The sequence below is a fragment of the Symphalangus syndactylus genome, chromosome 22 (genome assembly GCF_028878055.3).
Source record: "Symphalangus syndactylus isolate Jambi chromosome 22, NHGRI_mSymSyn1-v2.1_pri, whole genome shotgun sequence".
NCBI classification, from domain to species: Eukaryota; Metazoa; Chordata; class Mammalia; order Primates; family Hylobatidae; genus Symphalangus; species Symphalangus syndactylus.
In genome coordinates, this window is record NC_072444.2 from 24046856 (window position 1) to 24056968 (window position 10113).

The following is a 10113-nucleotide window of genomic DNA, read 5'->3' on the forward strand; positions in this document are numbered from 1 at the left end:
CCACCCACACCCCTCCACATATCTGCTGCTAGCTTCCAATCAAAGAGTGATATCTGATTGCATTTCTGAAGCTCCACCCAGTTAATCCTGATTAGGTTTTTGGCTCTCCGCAGACTAATGGATTGAACCAAATGAATTTCATTTCATCTTTTTTTTTTTTTTTTCACACAGTCTCCTTCTCTGTTAAGTTTACCATATATTTTGTTGCCACAGAAGATGAGTAACTTGGTTTCATGGACAGGAAGGGTGAAAAGGATCCCATTCCTCAACAGCTGGGGGTGACATGAAGGTCATTGTTATTCTTTGTCATATCTGCACCTGCATATTGCCTGTGAAAACCTGAAGGTCTCATTGGGCAGGCTGAAAAATTAGCCACCAGTGGAAGGTCTTAGCATTGGCTTACATCCTGTCCCTGAGTAAAGAATCTGATGGTGAGTTCATGAGTGCTTCAAACTCTACAAGTACTGATGAAGTCTTCACCCGCTGACAGTGAGAAGGACACTGATTTGATTCTGATCATGAAGTCTTGCTGGTCGTCTTGCAAGAAAAATGTTTCAGCCTGTTATGTTGTCATCTAAAGCCAATGATTGTAACCTCTGTCTTGTACCTTCCAATGGGAAAAACAAAAAACAAAAACTCAACTCTATTTGAGCCTTGCCAGGTCAACAAAACAAAAGAAAATTTAAAAAAAAATTGATAGAAGGAGTCCCATTCCCTTCTTTTAACCTCTCTTACAAAAGCATTCCAACTTGTAACAGACTTTGGAAAACACTCACTTTGTCAGTGTGTGTCTTCCAGGTCGATCCTCACATTTAGCTTCCAATAAAGCTTTATTTAATTATTTCTACCTCAGTGGCCTTAACTTCTATTGATACCGGGTTGCATGGTAATGGATTGCATTGGGGAGGGAACAAAAAATATTTCTGTGAGTTTTATAAAGTAATCTTTGCATGCACTCTGCATTGAAGAATGAATAGGTTCCTCTCCAACTATGTCCTGAGTATTGATGCATCCAATAAATAAAACCATTATGTATTTCATATAGTAGAGCTATAGATGCATTCTATTTGCCTCTGGAGTTTCCAATGAACCAATGTCTAGTTTCAGTAAATTCTCTGATTATATGGCAGAGGGTAACATGGTCATGTTCTGATTCTATGTCTATGTCGATACCTATAGCATTCCAGTCTTCATAAGGTGTGTCAAACCAAAGAGTTTGATTCTAGTGGGAATCTGGGATGCTACCTAGATTAGACCCAGTTTCACTAATGTTTTTTATGCATAGAATAAAATACCAGTAATGAAATCAATAGTAGTCATAGGCCACCCTTTTGCACCTATAGCTTCTTCTCAGTGCCGAGTCATTTAATTATAAATGTTAACCAACCTTCCAAAGGAAGAATAACAAATCTTATCATGAAGTTAGCATCCTCAATTTCTACCCAACTGTTTATGAGAGCATGTTCTACTGTTTAGCTGTGCTCCTTCCCTTTCATGTAAATGACTCCATAGCCAGCAATTGCTTTGGTTAGTGAGAGTGGCTGCATTTTGAACAGGAGACCTTAGAAAGTGTTTGGTTTGAGTGGACAAAGTACCTAACAACATAAAACATAGGTTTGAGCATTTTGTTTTAATACAAAACAAAAGCAAGTCTCAGTCAATGGAAGAAGATCAAATGGAGTCTTGTTCCATTGTCTTGGAAAACTGTCTACCATGTGATGATGTCTGCTTCTTTTCAAGGCTTTTCCTTGGTTATCCTTAATTTTAAGTCACCTGGTACGGTCCCATCCAATGCTGGTCATGGGCAGATTCCCCTTGGTATCATTTCTAAAGGACGCAATCTCAAAATGCTAGGGCATGAAGGTCTAAGCATCACTGAAAGCCTCCTTCACCTACTGGAAAGTCTTTGAAATACTGCATCAAGGTCTTGCAGTATTGAGTCATGTTGTTACTGAACGATGGGCTTACTGTCCTAAGTGCATAGAAGTCCTTTGAGAAAAGAAAAAAAGATTAGGCTGGGCCAGGTGGCTCAAGCCTATAATTCCAGCACTTCAAGAGGCTGAGGCGGGGAGATCACGAGGTCAGGGGTTCGAGATCAACCTGGTCAACATGATGAAACCCCGTTTCTGCTAAAAATACAAAAATTAGCTGGGTGTGGTGGTGTGTGCCTGTAATCCCAGCTACTCAGGAGTCTGAGTCAGGAGAATCTCTTGAACCCGGGACGCAGATGCTGCAGTGAGCTGACATAGCACCACTGTACTGCAGCCTGAGCGATACAGACTGTGTCTCAAAAAAAATTATTAATAATAATCCAGTTTTCTTTGTTAGTTTAGCTAATTTTAGCTTCAAGATACCATTTGTTCACTCAAGCTTTGTAGAATACCAAGGATAATGAAGTTAATGGTAGTGCTATTGGATCTGTAAAATCTTATCTGTGTGATCACCTGTCTAGTGAAGTGCATTCTCCTACCATGGGAGATTTCTCCAGAGATGCCCCAGAAAGGAAACGCATTTTATAATCATTTATTTACCATGACCGTGACATCAGCCTTTGTAAAAATGGAAGCTACAACCCATCCTGGAAACGGACACGCAATCACAAGAATTGTAGCCTTTTTACATGGCTCACTGTCATCACTGGTCCATAACATTCCCTTCTCTTGCAGCTATATGTGTGTATGTCTACCTACTCATATCTATATCTACACCTACTTTTTATTACCATGATTCACTTCCACTCCCCTTTCCATAGATAGCCACTCTACTCTTTGACCAAGCCTTGAATTTGCATGTGACCTCTTAGAATATAAGTATATAGAAAGTATATAGAATATATACTTGAATTTTGTATGTGTATTTATATTAATCCACATATATGCTATAGTGTATGGTGCTACAGAAAAGGGCCTGACAATTAATTGTCCAGTCCTAGACACTTTGGAGAGTGAATGGACATGTTGTTATAATTAATTTTTTTTTTGGAGATGGAGTCTCACTGTCGCCAGGCTGGAGAGCCATAGTTTGATCTTGGCTCACTGCAAACTCTGCCTCCTGGATTCAAGTGCTTCTCCTGCCTCAGCCTCCCGAGTACCTGGGATTACAGGTGCCCACCACCATGCCCAGCTATTTTTTGTATTTTTAGTAGAGAGTTTTGCCATGTTGGTGAGGCTGGTCTCGAACTCCTGACCTCAGGTGATCCGCCCACCTCAGCCTCCCAAAGTGCTGGGATTACACATGTGAGCCACCCCAGCTGGCCTTGTTATAATTAAGATTTTCAGAACAACAGGGGTGTATGAAGGCTTATAATCACCTTTACCATAGACCTTGGTCTCTTAAGTTTGTAACTAATATACTTTTCAAATATAATAACAATAAAAATATCCTTGCTTGCCCTATGTCAAATCCAGCTGGAAGTATTTAAATAGATTAACTTATAGCACTCTGTGAAGTCAATATTGCTATTATCCCATTTTATAGGTGAATGAGTGAAGGCACAGAGAGGTTAAGTAAGTTGGGTAAGATCCATTGGCCACTGAGCCAGTGTTTGTTTTTTTTTGTTTTTTTTTGAGACAGAGTCTCGTGCTGTCGCCCAGGCTGGACTGCAGTGGCGCCATCTCCGCTCACTGCAAGCTTCGCCTCCCGGGTGTCATGCCATTCTCCTGCCTCAGCCTCCTGAGTAGCTGGGACTGCAGGCGCCTGCCACCATGCCGGGCTAATTTTTGTATTTTTAGTAGAGACAGGGATTCACCGTGCTCTCGTCCTATCTATTTTTTCAGATTAAACAGATGTAGGTTTTGATTTTTCTTCCAAATATAGTTTTGACTTTATCCCTCAAATTTTGATTTGTGCTTCGTTTTTCTCATTTCAAAATTCTTATTGAAGCAGCTTTTAAAAAATATATTAAAAATTTACAGTTGGATGGATTTTTATGTCTTGACATGTGAAGTTGTTGGTTTCTGTGCCTGACAGCTATAGTTCACACACTTGGTGCTATTTTGATTTTATTAGTCAGGCTTTTGTTTTACAGAAACCTTACATCTCCCGTACACCGTTCTCAAGAGTCTTGTTCTGAACCTGGGATTTATCTCTTCCCTTAGACTCTGTCCCTAAGTGTGTGATTGTGAGTATGTGGAAGGGATGTGTATTGGAGCCTTCACCTGAGACTTAGTGTTTCCGTCCCTACCTTCCAAGTGCTCTAGAATGCTGCAACATGGCTTTTCTAATTTCTCTTACAATTTTTCAAAATAAAAACACACACTTTGGACTCCCAAAATGCTGGGATTACAGGAGTGAGCCACTGTGCCTCATTTAGAGCTAGTGTTTCTATCCCTGCCTTCCAAATGCTCTAGAATACCATCACATCGCTTTTAGTTTCTGGTTAATTCTTTTCTCTTGTTCTGAGATGGAGTCTCACTCTGTCACCCAGGCTGGAGTGCAGGGCGTTGAGTTCGGCTCACTGAAAACTCTGCCTCCAGGATTCAAGTGATTCTTCTTCCTCTGCCTCCAGAGTAGCTAGGATTATAGGACTGCACCACCACACCTGGCTAACATTTTAATTAATTAATTATTATTATTATTATTATTTGAGACAGAGTCTAACTCTTTTGTCCAGACTGGGGTGCAGTGGTGCGATCTCCGCTCACTGCAACCTCTGCCTTTTGGAGTCAAATGATTCTTAATCTTTTCATATTTAGTAGAGACAGGGTTTCATTATGTAGGCCAGGCTGTTCTCGAACTCCTAACCTCAAGTGATCTGCCTGCTTTGGCCTCCCACAATGCCGGGATTACAGACATGAGCCACAGCACCCGGTCAGTTTCTGGTTGAAATTTTTCAAAATAAAAAATAATGGCATCGATTTTAGGGAGTCCCTTTAGTGTTGTCCCAGCATGTTCATGATGTGAACTGAGAATGTAGGCTGTCTGGGGCCACAGGACACTCTCATTCTCATTGCTTTAGGGTGGTAAGTGACAAGAAAATTTTCCTCAAAGAGGTAGAGCTTGGCTTTCAGGATCCTCAGTGACACTTTGCAGTGGTACTGGGATTCAGTGGACCAATGGATGAAAATTAATGGGCCAGTGGTGTCTTCGACCCCTCCCTCCTTGGTGTTTGGAAGACATTCTTCCTGGTACCAGTGGAAGCAGAAATATAGATTTGTGGCCACCAAGTGCAGAGTGGAATTGGGCTAAAGTGGTAATTTTTCTACCTCTACCAGAGCAATGATATTGGCCCTAGGAGAAGATGAGGTGATTGTGTTTGGCCTGAAAGTGATGCTTTTTCTCTGGATTTGTCCTCTAGAGTTTTTCCTTACAGATTCATCAGGATGAGCATCCAGGCCCCACCCAGACTCCTGGAGCTGGCGGGGCAGAGTCTGCTGAGAGACCAGGCCTTGGCCATCTCTGCCGTGGAGAAGCTGCCCAGGGTGCTCTATCTCCCACTCTTCCTGGAGGCCTTCAGCAGGAGACACTTCCAGACTCTGACGGTGATGGTGCAGGCCTGGCCCTTCACCCACCTCCCTCTGGGATCGCTGATGAAGACGCTTCATCTGAAGACCTTAAAAGCATTGCTGGAAGGGCTTCATACGCTGCTTGCACAGAAGATTCGTCCCAGGTGAGGTGACCCAGGAGGGCTGGTAGATGGGGCTGAGGTGTCCAGGGAGAGAACAGCAGGGTCAGGCAGAGAATTAGCCAAAGGATGGCCCAGTGTCTTCTGGTGGTGCTGGTGAGGAAGCTCAGAGAGGCCTTGGCCATTGCCCAGATCTTCAGGGAAAGGACTGCTCACCATATAGGGTCTGCTGTGGGAACAGAAACTTGCCTATTCCCAGTGGAATGTAAAGGGAATAGAAGTGGGGAACAGTCAGAATTGAAAGAGAAAAGGGACCAAGAAATTCAGAGAGAACAGGGAGCACCAAGCACAGGAGCAGCTGATTTATTGGATAAGAATGAAAGCAAAGGTCAGGGATTTGTCCTTCTAAATTCTGAGCCTCTGCCTTACTTTACCCACAGGAGGTGGAAACTTCAAGTGCTGGATTTGCGGGATGTTGATGAGAATTTCTGGGCCATATGGTCTGAATCCAGGGCCCCGTCCTACTCCCCAGAGGCCATGACTAAGAGGCAGACAGCAGAGGACTGTCCAAGGACGGGAGAGCACCAGCCCTTGAAGGTGTTCATAGATATCTGCCTCAAGGAAATACCCCGGGATGAATGCCTGAGATCCCTCTTTCGGTGGGTTTACCAAAGGAGAGGTTGAGCACACCTGTGCTGTAGTAAGCTGGTGAATTATCTAACATCGATTGAATATCTCAGAAGATCATTGAAAATAATCCACCTGAATAGTATTCAGGAGCTGGAAATTTGCTACGTGTCCTGGCCACATCTGATAAGAAAGCTTTTTTGTTACCTGAAGGAGATGAAGAATCTTCGCAAACTCATTTTTCTGCAGGTGCCATCCTTACATGTCAATTACCACGAGGAATGCTCAGTTGCCAAAATCAGCTCTCTGTTCCTCAGGCTGAAACACCTCCGGTTGCTTAAAATGAATATGGTCACATTCCATAGAGGGCACCTAGGACAGCTGATCAGGTGAGAAAGCATCGTGCACTTTCTCTGCAGACCACAGCACAGCCTTTTTTTTGTTACAGCAAACACTAGAAGACATGTACTGTGTGCCAGCCAGTGGCGATGGCACAGTGCAGGGGACACCAGAATGTCAACACATTGTCCTGTTCAACGTTCCGTGTCCTGGAGTGGCTATCACAGGGTCACTTCAATAAAGGCAGAGGGGTCACCTAGGGTAGAGGCTAGAGAGGGACATCATGTACAAGGTACTTATTGGGTGTTTCAGCTCTGCTGGGGGTGCACGTGTGAATTTCTTATTACAAAGTGTGTTTCAATTTGATATAATGTAAACGAGGTAACAGAGGAGGGTATGAAAGGAGGGACAGCGCATCAAACTTGTGCATTTCACAGTAGAAGCTCTGTCCTCACCAGGTTAGTGATCACGAATGATCCTGTCTCTGATTCCCTGTCTGTAGAAGGTTGTTTTGAACTCCAGGAAATTCAATTGACATGGAACTTGCGTGCTTCTGGGATGGAGGGTGAAGGAGTAGGAGTGAGAGTGGTAAAAGGTGATAGGTGGTTTGCAGATACAGGTATGCCAGGGAGCCCCTGCCGGCAGGTAGCCCTAGCTGATGTCCCTAGACCTTGCTGAGTTGAGTTCTTTGTGCACAATTCCCACTAGGTACCTGTGGCCCAGAGATGAAGTTTTCTGCTAAAAGATGAAGATAAAAGGCTATAGAGATTTTGTGGACTTGACCCAATCACACAAGCAATGGTGAAAGGGCTGAGCTGTAATGTTTCCTTTCAAAGCTAAGATTGTATTATTCTAAATATATTTTAAATTAGAAACGATTATTGTTAAGTGTCTTTAAAATTAGTTTTTAAAATCTCGTTTGTTTTGAGATTCCAAACCAAGTTAAGTATTCTTTTCCCCACCACCTTGAGACGGAGTCTTGCTCTTTCACCCAGGCTGGAGTGCAGTGGCACAATCTCGGCTCAGTGCAACCTTCGCCTCCTGGGTTCAAGCGATTGTCCTGCCTCAGCCTCCTGAATAGCTGGGATTACAGGTGAACGCCACCTTGCCCAGCCAAATTTTTGTATTTTTAGTAGAGACAGGGTTTCACCATGTTGGCCAGGCTAGTCTCAAACTCCTGACCTGAAGCGATCTGCCCGCCTTGGCCTCCCAAAGTGCTGTGACCATAGTCGTGAGACACCACACCTGGCCATAATAAATTTTATTTTTATTTCTTTTTATTTTATTATTATTTTTTGAGATGGAGTTTTGCTACTGATGCCCAGGCTGGAGTGCAATGGCGCAATCTGAGCTCATCGCAACCTCCACCTCCCAGGTTCAAGCAGGTCTCTGGCCTCAGCCTCCTGAGTAGCTGGAATTACAGACATGTGCCACCACACCTGGCTAATTTTTTGTATTTTAAGTAGAGAAGGAATTTCTCCATGTTGGTCAGGCTGGTCTCAAACTCTCAACCTCAGGTGATCCACCTGCCTCGGCCTCCCAAAGTTCTGGGATTACAGGCATGAGCCACCGCACCTGGCTCATAATAGTAAATTTCTAAAACTACAATAAAATATAATCCTTGCAACACTAAATTACACCATCTGATCTGATCTACCAGCAGATGGTACCCAATACCTATGGATTGGAGATTTTGATCTTAAAATCATTAGGTATCAATCCAGCCCTGAACTGCCCACCCTGCCCCCTGCTGGCTCCTGGGGCTCTGCTGTTTGGGGGAATCACGATGAAATCTGTGGCGACTTGAAGAATCTGAGCCCCGTTGCCTGCCCTGGGTTCTTGTTGCCTCCCTGTTATCGGGAATAAGAGGTGAGATTGAAAGACGAAAAATGCTGGGACTTCTGCTGAGAAGAGAAAAAAGAACGAGATGTATTGATCTTACTCTACGCCAGGTCCCACGCCAAGCCCAAAACATGAACCATCTTATTGGGTTCTACCAGGGTCCCATAAGTTGGTGGACATCATCATCCTCATTTTACAGGGAACCTGAGACTCTTGGCTGAGATCCCTGACAGCAGCACCAGCCCCTGAATCCTCAGCAGGATCCTTCACTTGGGTGCCAGTTATGCAGGCTTCCTCAGCACAGGGAAGGTCACTCATCACCCACAGGCACTTGATCGTTCTTCATCCTTTGATGATGTGAGATTCCAGAACACGCTGCACTAGTCTCTTCTTGATGGGGAGGGGGCATTATGAGAAAATCTCTCATCATCTTACAGCTCCCCAAAAAGATGTAATATTTTATATGTGAGATTGAAATATTTACACAGTGTTACATGCCGGTATAGTTTTAGTATTTTACTTAAAGGGAATGTGGCTGTCTTTACTGGGTGCAATCAGTTTAATTCAAGAAGGGCTGCTGGTCATCAGTGGAACACAGAAGAGTTGATGCCACCCAGAGGCTCCAGTTAATGCACAATACGGACATCCCCTTCCAGGGCAGTGGGAATAGAGTGGCTCCTTGTGGAGCGAAGCTGACCTCCACCAACTAAGGCTTCCGGAACCATGTGGAGACTCACAAGGAGTGGCCGGGTCTCAGCTTCTGGCTAGCAGTGAAAGACCCTGAGAAGAAGGTGCTTTCCATGTGGATTGGCTCACTGGTCTTGCCCACTAATGTTCCATGCCCTGGGTGTCCACCTAGTGTGTATTAACCCACTGAACAGCCACAGAAACTAACAAGGAGGTAACAGATGTCTAAAGAGAAGTGAAGAACTGGAGGAGGCCGAGCGTGGTGGCTCAAAGCTATACTCCGTGCACTTCGGGAGGCCAAGCCAGGAGAATCACTTGGGCTCAGGAGTTCCAGATCATCCTGGGCAACAAAGCGAGACCTTGTGTGTGCTAAAAACTGTACCCAGGCCTGGTGATTCACATGCCTGTAGTCCTAGCTACTCAGGAGGCTGAAGTGGGATGATCCCTTGAACCCAGGAAATTGAGGCTGCTGTGAGCCATGATTGCGCCACTGCACTCTAGCCTGGGTGACAGAGTGAGAACTTTAAAAAAAAAAAAAAAAAAAAAAAAGAGCAACACCTTTAAAAAACAAACAAAGAGCCAGACATAGTGGCTCACAGCTTTAATCGCAGCACTTTGGAAAGGTGAGTTGGGTGGATTACCTGAGGTCAGGAGTTTCAGACCAGCCTGACCAACATAGTGATGAAACCCTGTCTGAACTAAAAATACTAAAATCAGCTGGGCATGGTGGCACATGCCTGTAATCCTAGCTACTTGGGAGGCTGAGGCAGGAGAATCTCTTAAACCTTGGAGATGGAGGTTGCAGTGAGCAGAGATGTCACCAATGCACTCCACATTACAGCCTGGGCAACAAGAGTGAAACTGTCTCAAAAAAAAGAATGGGAGGAAATTGATTAAAATAACCAAATTTCATTTAAATGCCTTATTTTTCTGGGGCTGCATCTTACTGATTGGACAACTCAGTGCCTTTTTGTTGTTGTTGTTCAATAACTGAAGATTCCTGAGGCTTAAACTGGAAAACAGGTTACTTGTTAATAGAGGACACCAGACAGTTT

General features: G+C 44.0%; 1 pseudogene; it reads left to right on the forward strand.

Moving 5' to 3' along the window:
* The first annotated feature begins 5321 nt into the window (after window positions 1-5321).
* LOC129472237 (PRAME family member 1-like) lies at window positions 5322-6583 on the forward strand (annotated as a pseudogene).
* The last annotated feature ends 3530 nt before the right edge of the window (window positions 6584-10113 follow it).